Raw genomic sequence first — 16655 nt, forward strand, 5'->3', positions numbered from 1 at the left:
ATTGGGGCGTAAAAGAATGCATCACTAGACCAAATTTTAAACAGGTAACAATATTCAGTCAGAGCTTTGTTGCTGTGGAGATGGCGAACGTTGCAATAAAGTTCACGAAACATATTTATGTGGGGATGTGCATACTAGACGTATCCAAATTCCTAATTCCTGATGTACTGCTTTCTCTATGGATTTTCGAAACCTTGTTTCACTGATTCTAAATTACCTTATATGGATACAGATAGCTTCATCTATTGGGTCAAGAACTGTGACTCATGTGAAGTAATTAGGTACCAGGGCATTGAATTCGACACACCCTCATACAGAACCAGTAATGCTTATGGTCTTTTTCCAAACAACAAGAAGATTATCGACCTTACGAAGAACGAGCAAATGGATTGCCAATTGTGTAGCTGTTAGATCTGGGAGCAAGAATATGTGCCACAAAGAAGCGGGATAAGGGTGTGCATTCTATGGCATCATGTGCCCTCTCTAACAAAGACTATTTGCAGTGTCTGTACAGTGATGGCCCCAATGCTGCTGATAGTACGAAAAACTGGTATTCATTCAAAAGGATGTGCGCTTTACACTGCGCTACAGTTAGATGTTAGGATCATTTGTGATGATGGGATTAAACTCTCCTATACTCACACTATTCACTTGTTGAGAGGTAGAGAGGTGGGGAGACTGAGTGAGAGGGAGAGAATGAGACATGGTATCAATGCTGTAGAATTGTATGACACTCTATCACATCACAGTGTAACTAACTCGTGTGTGTGTGTGTGTGTGTGTGTGTGTGTGTGTGTGTTTTATTTATTTATGCCACTATGTGTGTACTGTGTACACCAATGTAAATATATTTGCATATTTGCACACCGTATGTGCTAACTAGAAATATATGTGAATATGGACATACACTGTGTGTGTGCTGATTAAAAAAAGTAATCAGATATAAAAAAAGATAAATCCTGTATCTTGCAAGCTGTGTGTGTGTGTGTGTGTGTGTGTGTGTGTGTGTCTGTGTTCATTTGAGCAAGCATGTATGCCATGTACATGTGTAAATAGAATAGTTTATAAGGTTCCCCTGCTGCTAGCCGTCCAAGTCAGATTAGTTTCTAAATGTACATAGTTCTCAGCCCGTCAGAATTATTGTTGTCCATCCATGTAACTGGTACTAATGGTCTGTTGTACTGTAGCTCTGCGTTAGTTTTTACTGTATATCTTAAAGTGATTTTTTGGATTTGTTAGAATCATTATGTGAAAATGATTCAAATTGTAATCTCAAGAACTCAGCTACATTTCAAGAATCATATTATGCCTGTGAGAATGTAAAAAATGGATTCCTTACTATATGTATTTGTTGTTATTTACAAAAAAAAGCTATCCCAATTATATATGTAACGAATGTGAAGGACACAAATGACATTAGTTTTGAATTTGAAGGTCAAGTTTAGCATGGAAGATAACTTAATTTATAGAATGGTTGCATGGGATATGCCTATTGTGCAGACTACCTCAATAGACATACAGCAGAATGTTGTTAAAAACCATACAGCAACTGCTCTGTAAGGTATTTCGTAGCTGTTAGCAAATGGTTGTGATTAGTAGAGAGTAAAGAGAAGCATATTTTAAATTCTGTTTGTTAAGAGTTTGAAACACATAAACAGTCTTACAAATGGTCAGACATGCAGTTGAGTCTGTAGTTGTATATTGCAGCCGCCAAGCTGATAATAACAATGATCTTAGACTAAGTACAATTAATAAATACACTCCTGGAAATTGAAATAAGAACACCGTGAATTCATTGTCCCAGGAAGGGGAAACTTTATTGACACATTCCTGGGGTCAGATACATCACATGATCACACTGACAGAACCACAGGCACATAGACACAGGCAATAGAGCATGCACAATGTCGGCACTAGTACAGTGTATATCCACCTTTCGCAGCAATGCAGGCTGCTATTCTCCCATGGAGACGATCGTAGAGATGCTGGATGTAGTCCTGTGGAACGGCTTGCCATGCCATTTCCACCTGGCGCCTCAGTTGGACCAGCGTTCGTGCTGGACGTGCAGACCGCGTGAGACGACGCTTCATCCAGTCCCAAACATGCTCAATGGGGGACAGATCCGGAGATCTTGCTGGCCAGGGTAGTTGACTTACACCTTCTAGAGCACGTTGGGTGGCACGGGATACATGCGGACGTGCATTGTCCTGTTGGAACAGCAAGTTCCCTTGCCGGTCTAGGAATGGTAGAACGATGGGTACAGGGTAAGTTTGTGATAGGATCGGGATAGAGCTTGTAAGTAGATCCACGACACATTATGTAACGGGATAGGGGTCGAGTGTGGATCCACCATGTGTTATGGTCGGGATAGGGTTCGAAGGTGGATCCACAGTGCTCTATGGCTGGGGCTAGGGCTCCGAGGTGGTTACACCACGCATTACTGCCGGGACAGTGTTCAGAAGTGGATCCAGCACACGTTGTGGCCGGGATATGCTTTGGAGGTGGATCCACTACACATTATGGCTGGAATGGGGTTTGAAGGTGAATCCACCCATTACATGTCCTGGGCAGTGTCTGAAGGTGGATTCCACCACAGTAGGTTTGGAATATGCTCCGGAGGCCTCTAAGGTAAAACCGATACAGACACACACAAGTATGGAAAAATAGCACAGTTGGACTAGGTGTTGACAACGGTACTACATTTACAAGCAATTTTAGAATATTTGGGGAGAAGTGATGTCAAGATCACATGAGCAGAAGTAGACATAAAATCGGAAAAATTACGAAAATTAAGGGAAAATACATATAAATTGAGGGAAAGTACGCCAAAATGTGGGGAAACTGAGGGAGTTCTTCCATGTCTGCTTGGTGCAGGAAAATTGTGCATGGGAAGGAGGATGTGTCAGCAAGAGGAATATGAGAAAAAGTTGACATCAAAGCACTGGGGACCAGGGGGACAGTCATTTATCTTGGATAGAAATAAGATGACTGGAATAGATTTTCAATGAGGCTGACCTCCAAATGCAAAGTAAAAATTTATATATGTCAGATCACAAGCCCAGGTGTCAACTCCAAGTTACTGACAACTACATTTGTGAAGTGTTCTTAGCCTAAGAGCCATTGTATTACGAGCTCTGAGGCTGCAATATACGACTACAGAATAGATTGCTTATGTAACCCTGTGCAAGACAGTTTAAAATTTGCGAACTCTAACAAAGAGTGTTTACAATGTGCTTCTCTGTACACAACGCCAATCACTACCGTGCAATGTCAGCTACTAACAAATATCGTACAGAACACTTACTACATGGTTTTTAACAACATTCTACTGTATGTCTATTGAGGTAATAGGGTTATGTACAAGCCAGTTTGTGCTGCATGATAGGGATAATCCCGTGCAGCCATTCTATATATTTTGTTATCTTCCATGTTAAACTTGACCTTAAAGTTCTAAACTAATGTCATTTGTGTCCTGCACATTCTTTAGATATATAATTGTGATAGCTTCTTTTTCTAAGTAACAACAACAAAGACTATGGTAAGGAATTTTTCCATTTATTCCTTTCTCACAGCTACAGTCTGATTCTTGAGATGCAGTTCAATTCGTGAGATTACAGTTTGAAGCTTTTTCACATACTTTGTTTCTCACAAATAAAAAATCACTGGTTGAAATATTTTCAGATTGTGTTTATGGATAACTGATGCCGAGATACTTTTATTCTTACACTACAACAGCCCCCTTAGCAGCAGTCTCATGGATGAAAAACAATAATTCTGATGAGTTGTGAACTATGCACACTTAGAAACTAATCTGACTTGGATGGCTAGGAGCAGGTGAAACTTAAAAACTATTCTTACAAACACAAACGACTAGCAAGATACAAGATCTTTTTCCTTCATCAGCACGTACGCATCCATATTTTACATACTTTCCTAGTTACCATACATTGGGTGCAAATACATTTACATTGGTGTACAGAGTACAGATGTAGTGTGCCAAAATAAATAAATAAATATTTACACACACACACACACACACACACACACACACACACACACACACACAGAGAGAGAGAGAGAGAGAGAGAGAGAGAGAGAGAGAGTAAAATACAAAATTCCACTGTTATAAAAGGGTCATACTATTCTGCAGCATTTACACCCTATCTCAGTCTCTCCCTCTCACTGAATCTGAGTCCCCCCACCTCCTCTCTCTCAAAAAGTGAATAATGTGAGTAGGAGAGTGTTTCAATCCCATCATCACAAAAAACCCTTTTATTGTCTAGGGACGACAGGCCGACATTAGATTCCAGTGCAGTGTACACCTCATGTGCTTTCGATCGAATACCAGTTTGCTGTACCATATACGATGGCTACAGTGCAGCACCGCAAACACTGCTGTACAGGCACTGCAAATAGTCTTTGATAGAGAGGGTTCTTCATGCCATATGACACACAAACCCTTAGCCTGTCTATGTGTGGCATCTTAAATCTGTGATAGGCATGCATTTTTGCTCCCAGACATACAAAGTCCACAATCGGCAATTCATTTGGCTCATCTTCTATAAGGTCGATAACCTTCTTGTTCTGTAGAACAATACCATACAGATTATCAGCCATGTATGAGAACACGTCGAATTCAGTACTGTGGTCCTCATTCAAAGCTATCTGTATCCATATATAGTAATTTGGATCAATGAAATAAGGTTTCACAAATCAATAGTGAAAGCAGTACATGAGGAGTTTCAATAGAATTAGTATGCACATCCACACATAAATGAGTTTCATGAACTCCACTGCAACCTCCGCCATCTCAACAGCCACAAAGCTCTGATAGAATATTGTGACCTATTTAAAATTTTGTCTAGCGACGAGTTCTTACGCCACAACACCCACCCCATTCAGTTTTAATCAAAATTTCACGATATTCCCTAAAATTATCCTTTGTTTTACCGAAAACTGAATTATTCATTAATATAAAAAAATCTTTCTCAAAGTCGTATTCAAATCAATATACTTCTTCACCCAGGGGGATTGCTTGAAGGAGATAACCCAGGAGATTTTAAACAGCTCCATCCCCAATCTGAAACACTACTGGAGATTATAATCATGGATATTGTATCTCCTATTATTCCCCATTGTCATCAGTTTGTGATGGATCCTGCTCGCAGAACTAGTTACTCTGAACAATGTGGTAAATCGTCATACGAATCATGCATACTAATCCAAGTATATGATGTAACTGGAATCAAAGGATGTGCTGAACCTTTCACCCATATGTGTGTTATTTGCCTTGGTGTGCCTATGTATACATTGGCAAAGCGTCCCACAGATCCCTCACTCAAAGAAAGCAAGCACAGCAGGATCACTCAGTAGTTAAATGCTGAGTTTCGTTTCCTTGGGTGGGGTTGTCCCAGGGCAAACCAGGTGCCGTGTAATAAAACATGGGATCCAGAGAACATGTGGTCATGCATAGACTCAGAAACGTCTGCAAGCAAGCGCATGTCTGCGTCCATGTAAAGCAACTGACATTCACACATGCTCACACATGCATCTGTTGTGGCATCGCTTGTAGAATTGCTGGAGAATGCAGCTGTGTTGGATAGCTTAGTTTCGTTGAGTTTTGCCATACTATCCAGATACTTGTACGGGAACGACCGCTTCCTAGTCACAAGTTGAAAGCTTTCCTTGTTGGGGAATGCAGCGCAAGTGATATGCATATCCTCTCTAGGCAGAGTTTAACATATTTCTGAAGCAGTGCCTTCGTAAAACGATATGAGTCTAGGAAACGTGGTGTAATTCTTGGCATCATTTGTTTGGAGACTGAAATATATTTCTCAACACTCTCAGATAGGACACAGCCCTAATTTTTCTGCCAGCTGAAACCAGCCAAATGTTCAACAAGGAAGTGAATGTAGCACCCACTTAAATTATGGAAGGAAACGAGTATGTGCCTTGGTAATGGTTGTATTGTGAGCAGCATCGTGGAGTTTCCCCATAAGATGACAGTGAACCGTACAAGGAGTTCTGCTTTTCTGTCTAATGGCAGTCCTCAAATATGAGACACAACTGCATATTTGTACAAATCTTCATTCTTCTTCGATTTGGTCACAGAAATGTTTGTTGCTGTAAAGCTTATCAACCTCCCATGAAAGTTTTTCAAGCTCAGTGAGAAACCAAACCACAGGACTATCTCGGACATAAGATTTGTAGTGGTTAAGATGTGAATCATAGGATGATGAAGTTTGGATCACAGCCACATATGGTACATTTTTTTCTGTGCAGGTAGTATGTGCAGTTGTGGAGTCACCATCACAGTGGGTCACAGGAGTGAGGAGGCATTCAGAGTTGGCGTACACCACAAATGGCATTGCTCCTGATGGTGAGCATTCTTAAAGTTTATGAATTTGCTTTCCTCAAAGGGCATAACAATATGTATTGAATGCGCAATCTTCTGGAGGCTTTGCTAAATACTTTTTTGTCGGAAACTCATTGAAACACTTTTGTGGTTACTCAGTTGAGAAAACAGGAGTAGGGACATATTTTTGATCCAAACATAATGATAATTGCCTTTCTCTTTATTTTTCTAATCTGAGTATTGACAACTTGTTTATGTGCATCTTATGCTCACAGGCACATTTTGAGAAATGGAGGGAGCCAAGAACTATATGTACATTCTGCTCGTCAGACTTACGTTTTTCCAGGCCATAAACATGAACCGATATCCATAAATTTAGGTATGTCCTGGATCTTGACGGGGGTACTCGATACCATTAAACTTATAACATTCACGAATGCCTAGGTAATTATCATATCAAATTGTACGCAGTGGATTTTTCTCGTAATTTCTCTCGTGAGTCGGACTGACCATACAAAACAAGCCTGGTTGGTTTTTATTTTTGACATTAATACATGCCTTTGTATCAACTACATCACTAGGAAGCTTGATGTAGCTGTACCCTCTATGTACAGACATAACTTCCACACAGAAAACTGGTCCTGTATGGCAGTCAAGGTGGACTTCTGAAACTGCTCGGTAATTGATGTGCTCCTTATTATCACTCTATTATCCCATCAATGAAAGTGAAGACTTTTCTCTTCAAACCCGTAGGCATGTTTTGGGGTTGTGACAGTTCAATACACACCAGAGCGCTACATTTAATGTCGCAATACTGAGGATCATGACGACCTTGAGGAGCTCTGTTTATGGAGCAGTAAAGCAAACCTGTTGAAACCCTACCGGGTCACAGTACCATTGTGCTGGATTCTCGATCTAGTAAACGATGTTTGTTCCTCAATTGCGCCTGCAATCACCAAGTTTTCCAATTGTGGTATTGTGTTACTATTATGATGTCCTTCACTGAAAGGATGGGAGAGGGAGCTGCCACTACTCACAAGATTGCTACTACTATTACTGAAACTACAGAAAGTTGATAGTGATGCTACTGCTGCTGCTGCTGACTGTTGTGTGGTGGAGCAGGGAGGTTCGGGCAAAAACTTACTGGAAGAGGAGATCGTGTGTTGCCCCAGTGTGAGCAGCCTGGCTGCAGTTCTGGTTGTGGAGATGGTTGTTGCCACATCCCTGAACCACTTGCCGGAGGGAGTGTGGCCCATGGACACCAGAGCAGTGTTGCACCAAGGGCTATGACTATGGTTGTAGATTCTTGTGTATCAGCGTTGTGGAGTGGTCCTCATCTAGACGGTTTTTTTTCCCATCGTTCTCAGTACCTGTGTCACTGCATGTTGCATAGATGGTGTTGTTGTAGAGAAAAAGGATAACGAGAGATGAGTACATCATTCTACAGATCACCCACTGCTGCAGGGAAAGAAAGGACACTTGTTATTTTTAAATAGAATGAATACATGTATAAACTACCTAAACTGCTCTGACCTCGTGACATATCCCTCTGGTTATCTGGCATCTCCTCATTGCGATGAAGCTCTCTCTTCATCTCCTCCACCCACTCAGGCTTCTCCTCACCTCAACCACTGTGGATCAATCGATTGTGGTCTCCAAATTCATCTACAACTGTAACATATTGATTTAATGTAAAAAAAAAAAAACAAAAACAAAACATAAACACATAATATAAAGAAAAAAATTTGTTGAACTGATATGTACTTACACAATAGCTGTGATGTGGATGGCGTCACAAGCTCTGTTCCTCCTGGATGGCGTCACAATCTCTGTCCCTCCCTGCTTCTGTTCCTCGAAACCAAAGAATAAGAATTCTTTCTTCTAACAGATGCATATTACATATATGTGCAGTACTATGTAGAAGAAAATATATACTACTTACAATGGTGATGCTGCCATTGCTGTCTTTCAGCAGCCGGGTCATCAGTTGTCTGCTGGATATTTACTGAAACAATATTCAGTACTACGAAATTCTTAGTAAAATAGTTAGTTATCGATTTTGATACTCGAAAGCATGTACAACAGGAAAGTCTCTCTGACCACTAAATATCAGCAGCATATTAAGTATACGAAGAAGAAGATAGATACTACTTACCATGGTGTTGGTGCTGCTGCTGCAACCTCTCCGCCTCCAGCCCATCCATGATTTGGTGGATATATGCTAAAATAAGAAGAAGAAAAATTAACATCTAAATCTGAACACATGTTGACACTTTTTTTAACGTCCAAATCTGAACACACAAGGGTTTGGTACTACGAAGCTATTTTTTGCTAAAGTATACTTCGAAATCTGAACATGCAAGGATTTGATACTTTTTTACAAAAATATACACTATGAAATCTGACCTCGTGCTATGAAATTAAATACGTGGGTAGGGGAGGGTGTATGGGGGATTTCCCAGAGGGGGACATGTTGATTAATTTATCAATTAATTAATTAGTCAGTTAATTTGATAAACAAGTGCGCTTACAGGGGCGATGGGGAGGTTTGAGGATTTCACATAGGGTTAGGGGAGGTGGTGATGGAGGGGAAGGGTGGGGTTTCTGAAGGAGAGATTATTTCCATAGGGTCATAAATCAATAAGCAGAACAATAGCTTAAGGGGAGGTCATAAATCAGTCAAGTTTGGTCCTGAATGTATGCAGCCGACACTAACAATGTGTGCCAGAAACTCCATTACCCTACTACTATTATAAACAAACAAACTACAGAGAGACTGAATTTCCTTAGTTTAGTTAGTGTTGATGTGAATACTGAACGCTGTGTGTGAGGCTCGTAATATTCAGTAGTTAAAACATTAGCTTATTACAGTATGTTGTGTTATGTGCAGCACAGTGATGTAGACACATTTTTCTGACCGCAAGTGTTGTCAGTAAGCAGCTGCCTTGCAGATTTCCAGTTGGTGCGAACAAGTACAATTGTGCCTCACCCACGTACCTGTTTACAGTTCTCCCGTTTCCATTAAAGTATTGTAATATGCTGTCATATCACATTAAGTAATAACTATAATGTAATAATTGATGGCAAAGCAAGTGTAAATCTGCAAAACGCCAGACGGCAGCAAACAACTAGTTTTTAGGATGAATCTTTCTCCACGTAGTGGGGTGTGCACTCTTTTGGAAATTCTTGCCAGGTCAAAATTGTAGTTCAGAACGTAAATGGTATGCAGATCCTTACAGGCAGTTCACTTACTGATATACCGGTGTGTGCATGATTCACGTCCCATCCCCACAGATGCAGTTCTGTCAGCACCACTCACCTACTTAGGAAACTCCGCAGGAGCTGTACTACGTGTCGTTGCTCCCAGGGCCCATTGCACGCATAAATTGTGTCATGTGTACACGTGACGGGGACGTAGCGCTGTTTCCCGTGGTGCATCGAAGTGATGCGTATCAGAGGTGTTAAAAGTTCTGCGCTGCTGTTTTCACTAACATAAAGTGTAAAAATACGAGATGATTTGTAGTTTAACGAAAACTTTTGAGAAAAATTAAAAATATGTGTTCTCTATTATAAGTCGTAAGCAAACAAAAAATCTCAGTCGCAGTGAAGACAAAGCGTAGCGGAACATCGATGGAGAACCGAACGAAACAGGTTAGTCAATACACCTCATTATGAATAATATAGTCCGTGAAGATATACAATTAAATTGTTCACCAGAACTGCATTGTAACAAGAAAGGGGAACAAAAAACTGTTACATGCTTAGTTATTTGGGATTTCATGATGCAGGCGGTGTATATGAGATAAAACGCCATTCTGCAAATTTTTGTAGCAGTTATTGCACAGTTGCTTATGTTATTTTCGATTAATGGCGCTATTTTTCTTATTTCCATGATCGAACAACGTTTTATCTGCAAATTTACAACATTGTGCTGTTGAAACACTAGATTTTCTCTGTTACTTGTTGCAGAAATTGAAAGCTTATTTCTAGAAAGAAGAACACTGCCCAAGGCACACAAGCAGCAACAGAATATATGGAAAATATAACGTTCTTCATATTACACTAAATATGTACAGTCAGCGTTACATTTTCCGTCCTCAGTCAATGCGTTTTGCCACACACATGTCGAAATTCATTATACACTCGGTGGTAGTTAATATAAGTTCCGTTTTTCAGCTTAGGTATACTGTCACATGTCAAGGAAGACTTTTTTCTTGGCATTTTTTACTGTCAGACGTTTATCGTATAAGAGACGGGAAACTGAAATACTATCTAGCGACAGATTTTTTTTTTCTTGCCGTACCTCTTCACTGCTTTGCATTACTTTGACAAATCCACAATTACTGGACGTTCAAGAGTTCACCTTTCCCTTTGTTTGTCAGGTAAAATGTGTAGCGAGACATGCTCAGTTAATTTTGATCGGGCCTCTTCCAACCCTTGATCTACTACACTAAGTTCCCTGACATCCTCTGGTTACGTCTTGCACAGAAGGAATCTATCGTCCTTTGCGTTTGCAATGACTAGAATTAAGTTGTTTGGGTGAAAGGGTATTTTGTTCCTCTCTGTAAGGGCAAAATCTCTATCGCATCGTATTTCTGATGTACGACAGTGAAATGTGCTTTGGAAAAGTGTTCTAATATTTTCAAATGAAAATGATCAAAACATTCTATTTCGTTGCCTTTCTTTCATTTTTGTCTAGCACAGTATAAAAACACCTTTGAGAGAGTCTGTAAAAATGATGGAAGCGGTTGGTATACATGTTCAGTTCTTTCATTAAGTCAGATGTGCCGTATTTCTTCCAATTTTTCAACCATAACGTATGTACTCAATATCTTCTTCGCTGCTCAACATGTACAAGTTACAAAACAAAGTGCATCAACATCTTCGTCTGATGAAGACGATGTATTCTGATCCATTCGGATCTCTCTGACAGCGCCACTTCAGTGTGAATTGCTCATGTGTCTCACTCGGCGCCGCTGTGTGAATTGCGCGTGGCAGCGCACACAGGTCACGTGGTGCGGTCGTAGCTCCGCCTCGTCTCGCCCTGTGTGAGGTCCAGTCCAAACAGAGATGGCGTGGCGCGGACGCCTGGGGCCCTATTCTGTATCGTTCATGCTGATCGGGGCAGTAGGTTAGCCTCGGGGGTGACGTTATTTTCTGTTCTTTACTTGAATTTCCTATTAGGTAAGCTGCTGAGACCTGTTACCAATCAGTCCTCCTGCCGATTTTTCGACAACTGTGCGAGAGGTTTTGGATTTCGGTATGGCGCTCTCATTCGGTTCGGTATAGTTTATTGACATGTAAGATTCATTATTTTAAACATATTGATTCCTTCCAAAACCCAGGCGATCATTGTAGGCAAAACCACTCCTTCCTTCCGCCTCCTTGATTTCTACATCACCATCTATGGCCGTCCTATCGCCCTCACTCCCACTCCCACCCTTAAGTACCTTGGCGTCACCCTTGACCGTCGCCTCTCCTGGACTCCCTACCTCCGGACAATCCAAGCCAAGGCACGCTCCCGACTCAGTCTCCTCAAGCTCCTCTCCGGCCGTACGTGGGGTCTGGACCCCTCCACCATCCTCCACACCTATAAATCCCTCATCCGCCCTATCCTTTGTTACGCCCATCCGGCTTGGATCTCCGCCTCCCCTACCTTTTATAAATCCCTCCAAATCCTTGAACGCCATGCTCTCCGCCTCGCCTATCGCATCCGTCTCCCCTCCCCTACGCGGATCCTGTACGATCTCATCCCCTTCCCCCACCTCCTCCTTTTCCTTGAAAGGATACGGATCCTGTACACCTCCCGTAAACTCGATCTTCCTCACCCGCTCGTCTCCCCGATCCTCTCCCACCCCCGCCCGCTGCCGCGCCTGTCTTCCCACGTCCCACCCGGTCTCCATCTCTCCACCCTCCTTACCCTCTCCCAAGGTGGCTTCCGCCAGCTCCCCCTCCCTGATGATGCCCTCCTCCCCTCCATCTACCCCTCCTATCAACTTTGACCCTGCCCCACCCCCCACTTCCGGTGTCCTTTCCTTTAGGCACCCTCCCTCCCTTCTCATCCCTTCCCTTCTCTTTCCTTTTCCCACGTCCCCTCCCTCCACCCCTCTTCGCCCGGGCTTCCCCTCCCTCTTCCTCCCTCCCCTTTTCTCCCCTGCCCGTGGCATCTCTGCTCTCCCCTCTCGCTCTCCCACTCCCCCTCCTCCTCCTACTCCTCCTCTCTTGGCAGGTCCCCGGACTCGCACACGCATAGCGAACATTCGCGCGCCGGAGATCATCACCATCAGTATCTCGTGTGTGTGCTTCGTTTTGTGTTTCGTGCAGTTACGACTCCACTGTTCACATGTGCCATCGCCGTTCTCGTGTTTTGTGCGCCGTGTCCACAAGTGTTAGTGTTTTTATCGTGCAGCGTGGACGGCTTCATGTTTATTGTTTTTTTGTATCTCCATTTTTTTTTGCCCGCCGTTTTTTGTATTGTCTGTATCACCTCTGTCATGTTATTGTTCCACTTAAGGCTGAAGAGCAGCGTAATGTGCTGCTGCCAGCCCGCCTGTATAGGTGATTAAAATTACAATAAAGGAAAAAAAAACATATTGAGCGTTTTTAGCTTCAGGTTTTGTGATTGTGCTACTGAAGAATCACCAGGACGCGTCCAGGAGGAAAGTGAGCTGAAAGTAGACTATTTTTCCTTGTTAGAAATACGGTTTGTATTGTTGTTACCGAGAATGATTATAACATAAAAAACAGGTTTGATCAATATTCTCACAAAATACCTGTTATTTTTACATAATTAAGAGTTTTAAAAAAATCATCACATTTCAAAAGGTCGGCTCTGCTTATGTTTATCACAGGAGTATTAGCTGAAATTACTAGTGACTTCGCATCCATTTTTCCGGAAATGGGGTACTTATTAATCATCGAAACGTGTTTAAAACTTTTTAAGTAACAATGCAAAGGAATTTTGTAAAGCCTGATATAGGAAACCTTCCAAAATTTCTTGGATTTACGGCTTTAAGCTCGCATTATTCGGCAACGAAGTCAGCCTACGTCTCTCTTGACTGGAATTACGTAAAATAAAGGGCTGAAAGCATGCAAATTGTAGTAACCAAGTCGGTAAGGCAACGACCTGCCATGTCGCATATGGCTAGTTGCGATAATTCTTTTTTTGCTATTTGTGTTTGTAACGCATTATTAGACTTCTGATATATTCGTTGTTATTTACACATAAGAACGTCCTTTCTCAGTAACAAGTATAGTCGATTTCGTGACTTCCATATGTTTGAGAAATGAAAAATGAAATTGCAATGTGTGAAACAACTGACATTGACATTTATACTTTTTCTTGTCATACATACATAATTCACCATTTTTTCTGAATACGTACCGATTTCCGAGAGTGTGGTCAAAACAGGAATCTAAGAGCACAACTTAAATTACTGCAAATGAAACTAGCAGCAATCGTCTTTATACTCTAGCTTGTCGCAAGTATTTATCTGTGATGGAGTTCTTAACAGACTATACCACCATACATGAAACAAGACTATACCACCATATATGAAACATTTTGATTCATCAGATGCATGTTGCTATGACGAACTTCAATAGCTGCACTCCCTACACGCTCTCGAAAAGAATTTTTTTTTTTAATTTTTGTTGTTACGAACCAAATCGTTGATGTATTATGTGGGGAACTAGGCTACTTCGTCATTTGTATCTCTAGGAGCGAGTTACAACCACATTCTATGCATCTTATTATTCTTTGACGCTCTCGTAAACAATTTTTTAACAATTTTTCGGTTTCATGGAGATGTACTCCGTGTATGCAACTAATTGAAGGCAGTTTGTTTATTGCCATACGCGTTTCGCTTCTTTTATTTGTGAAGCATCTTCACGAATAAAGGCCGGCCGGAGTGGCCGAGCGGTTCTAGGCGCTACAGTCTGGAACCGCGCAACCGCTACGGTCGCAGGTTCGAATCTTGTCTCGGGCATGGATGTGTGTGATGTCCTTAGGTTAGTTAGGTTTAAGTAGTTCTAAGTTCTGGGAGACTGATGACCTCAGAAGTTAAGTCCCACAGTGCTCAGAGCCATTTGAACCATTTTTTTTTTCACGAATAAAAGAAGCAAAACGCTTATGGCAACAAACACACGGTCTTCAATTAGTTGCATAGACGGAATGTACCCCCATGAATTTTGAAGCAACTAAGGGACGATGGAAAACAAAAAAGTGACGAATTTTTTGGGTGTTTCTATAGATGTACTACACTCCATTCCTAACTCATATTCCAAAACATAAAATCCAAAGGCAACCTCGATGTAAATGAGAATAAAATGACATAATGGGACATGTATGGCAGTGTCCAGAACACAGTCATCATTCTATCATTATCATACATTCCTGGAAGCACGTGGTCAACCAAATTTGAACAGTATTGCGTACTGTAACAACTCTTTTCGGTACTGTGAAGAAAAACGTGTTTGTGTCGGCTGCTAGCCGTGATAGCCGCTTCGACTTCGCGCCGCTGTGTGGCTGAAGTGCGCACACACTGATCTGGGGCAGATTGCTTCTGATTGGTTGGCGCGAGGAGAACTGACAACAGCGTTTCGGTTTGCTAGGACCATTCGGCATCGCTTCCGAATTGCTTACAGAATAATGTTGGGGCTCTCCTTCGAAAACGAGACCGTTCGGTGCGCTCGCGTACTAACCGATCGGCACAATGGCGGAAAGATACAGAATAGGGCCCTGGCGGCGGCGAGTCAGGGTCGTGGCGCGCAAGGAACGTGACCAGTTCACATTGAAGTGTCGCTGTCAGAGAGATATGAATGGATCAGATGGATGTAATGAAAGAACTGAGCATATATCCCAAACGCTTCCAGCATTTGTACAGAATCTCTGAAAAATTGTTTCTATATTGTTCTGGACAAAGTGAAAAACAACATTAAGAGAAAAGCAACCACACTGGAATGTTTTGATCATAATTCCTATTTTTCATATTATTTTCATTTGAACGCAAGCCTTCTGTCGATCTTTTTTTATTATTATGAAGACTTGAAGCTAACCTTTAATTACAAGTGAAACAACAGACCTATCACAAAATGAGTTTTACCAATATTTTTCTTCTTTCTTCTGATTAGGCTAAATAAAACAATTTCGTTTTAAAGTTGATATATATTTTTTATTTTAGATTGTAGTAAGGATTGTCCGATTTTCGGCTTCTTAACCAACGAGCTGATCACTTCAAAATTATATAGCTTGAAATGTATTTGTCTTGTGTTAATGAAATTTTAATAGGTTATAGGCATATATATCGGCTGTCGAAATCCCAAGTTACAGAATTTTCCGATCACCTAAAAAAATATTCTTATATTTTTTCTAAAGTAACTTTTTCTCAGCCCAGGTAAATACATAACAGAAAGCGTGGATTTGTTTTGAAGGTCTCTTTTGTGGTTGTAAGAAGCAAGAAGCTACAATCACTGTGATCATAAAGTGTGATACGGATTTTATAAAGAGCCATATTTAAGACTGGCTTTGTGTGTGATGAGCCATAGGAATAACAATGGCGGAATAATGTGCTGAGTTGCCAGTCACAGGCAAACTGTTTTTCAGCAAACTGGTGGCTCGCTGCAACAGCTTATCCATTTCCCAGCCATACACGTTGTTAATTGCGAGGTCCAGAACGCACAGAACCAGTCTTGAATATCACTCTTTATAAAATCCGTATCACACTGCACACTCACAGCGATTGTAGCTTCTTCCAACCACAAAAGAGACCTTCAAAACAAACCCACGTTTTCTGTTGCTTGTTTATTCTGGGCTGAGAAAGAGTTGGTTTAGAAAAATCATAAGAAATTTTTTGTGGGTGACTGAAAAATTCTGTAACTTAAGATTTCTGTTACCGTTATATGTCCTGCGATAGTACCTGACAGTTACTGCTGTGTACTTTCTTTTCGAAACAACATCCTGTACAATCTCCCTGCTAGTCTCCCATCCAATCGAGTATTTCCTCCTACTCATACAAAAGAGCAAGATGGCATCCTGTACAGGCAAACCAGTTTCGACTTTGCCCGATATAGCTCGATGTAGTCGTAGGGTCGAGCCGCGCACATCTGCTTTCGTGCCCCTCAAGCCGAAATCTTGCCCATACCTGCTCTAGGGTTTCCAGTCTGAGATGTAAACTCGCCCAAATGTCGAGCCATTTAGACGAATACACTGCTGAAAACACGAGATTTACATTTGCTTACATTACTCTCGTCCGCCTTTTTCTAGATAATTGTTGTGCAGTATGAGATCCTTGTCTGTTAT

General features: G+C 41.4%; 1 protein-coding gene across 1 annotated transcript in view; it reads left to right on the top strand.

The window, feature by feature from the left end:
- LOC126175147 (histone deacetylase 5) overlaps positions 1–16655 on the top strand; it is a 326032-nt gene that overhangs the window by 67381 nt on the left and 241996 nt on the right. Inside the window, exon 2 of the mRNA XM_049921708.1 lies at positions 6283–6379. The gene's annotated coding sequence lies outside the window, so the exon portion shown is untranslated. The remainder of the gene's footprint in view (positions 1–6282; positions 6380–16655) is intronic.

The sequence above is a fragment of the Schistocerca cancellata genome, chromosome 3 (genome assembly GCF_023864275.1).
Source record: "Schistocerca cancellata isolate TAMUIC-IGC-003103 chromosome 3, iqSchCanc2.1, whole genome shotgun sequence".
Classification (NCBI taxonomy): Eukaryota; Metazoa; Arthropoda; class Insecta; order Orthoptera; family Acrididae; genus Schistocerca; species Schistocerca cancellata.